The following is a 1555-nucleotide window of genomic DNA, read 5'->3' as shown; positions in this document are numbered from 1 at the left end:
CTGTTAGGAAATGACTCCTTGTAGTAATATATGGTGTAGGTTTGGCTTTAATGTAAGTTGACTTGAGGAAATACAACCAACTTTGTTATAAAGACACATCATTACAGGTACTGCAGTTTAAGCAGAAAAAAATGCCTTAGTAGAGCTTGATGCTATTAATAACACCAATAAAGACAAAATTACAATCCTTTATATTAGAATGCATCTAATAATTTTGTGTTTGTGGAGTGTTTAATAAATTCAGTAAATGATCTGTAAGACCCTCAAAGTTTGTGTACAATCTTTCCCAAATTAAGGATGTTTACAAAGCAAAAATGTCAGTGATCTGTACCCATTTTCAGAATGAATAAATAAATTAGTTAATTAAAAGTTTTAGTACTTAAAAAATCTGTTATTTATTTAGGCTACTTTCTGTCAAAAGCAAAGGGATAGTTATCATTTGAAACTTTTTTTTTTTTTTGTCCACATGCAGAGTAATGGTCAAAAACAGTGATGTGGCCCCTGGTGTCCACGGAGTGGTCCAGGTTCTCCTTACTCATCATTGTAGCCAATTGGAAGCAGGTTCATGGAGGGTTGTAGAATAGAGTATGGTTACCATCCCTGTAGGGAAAGGTCTCAGACCCGACATGGAAATGACAATGAACTTAGGCATCTCATGCTCTTTGTGGTGTGACTTCAGGAAGGCACTTGGTGTGTTCACTCCCACCCTGGGAAACTTGGCAAAATACACGAGGGCCTTCTACACACAAGCTGAGCCCTGGGTCACCCTGGGCACACTTGACATGGGTCGTATCAGTGGTGGTCAAGCCTGCTGCTGTAATTTTCTCCATGGACCATCACAGCCCTGCTTAAGACATTATTTTAGTTAATAAACTTTATTTGTTAGAGAAGTTTTCAGTTCACAGAAAAATTGAGCAGAAAGTACAGAGAGTTCTCATATTCCCCATGTCTCCCTACACACTCACAACCTTCCCCACAACCAACATCTTGCACCACAGTGGTACATTGTTCCAATGAACCTACATTGACACAACCTGGTAACCCAAACTCCATATTTATATTAGGGTTCACTCTTGGTGTTGTACATTCTGTGGGATGGACAAGGGTATAATGACACATATCCATCACTGTAGTATCATACAGAATAATTTCACTGCTCTAAAACCCCACAGTGCTCTGCCTATTCATCCCTCTCTCCCTGCTAACTTCTGGCAAGCACTCATATTTTTTCTGTCTCTATAGTTTTCCTTTTCCATAATGTCATATAGTTGGAATCATTCCATATTTAGCTTTTTCAGATTGGCTTCTTTTACTTAGTAATATGCATTCAAGTTTTCTTTATGCCTTTTCATGGCTTGATAGTTCATTTTATCATCATTTTATGGCTTGATAGTTCATTTTATTTAGTGCTGATATACCACCATTTACGTATCCATTCACCTACTGAAGGACATCTTGGTTGTCAGTTATATAAAGTTGTAAACAGCAATGTGCTGGTTTTTTTGTGAACATGCTTTTTTTTTTCAATTCTTTAGATAAATATCAAGGAGTGCAA

The sequence above is a fragment of the Pongo pygmaeus genome, chromosome 1 (assembly GCF_028885625.2).
Source record: "Pongo pygmaeus isolate AG05252 chromosome 1, NHGRI_mPonPyg2-v2.0_pri, whole genome shotgun sequence".
Lineage (NCBI taxonomy): Eukaryota > Metazoa > Chordata > Mammalia > Primates > Hominidae > Pongo > Pongo pygmaeus.
This window is presented reverse-complemented; position numbering follows the sequence as displayed.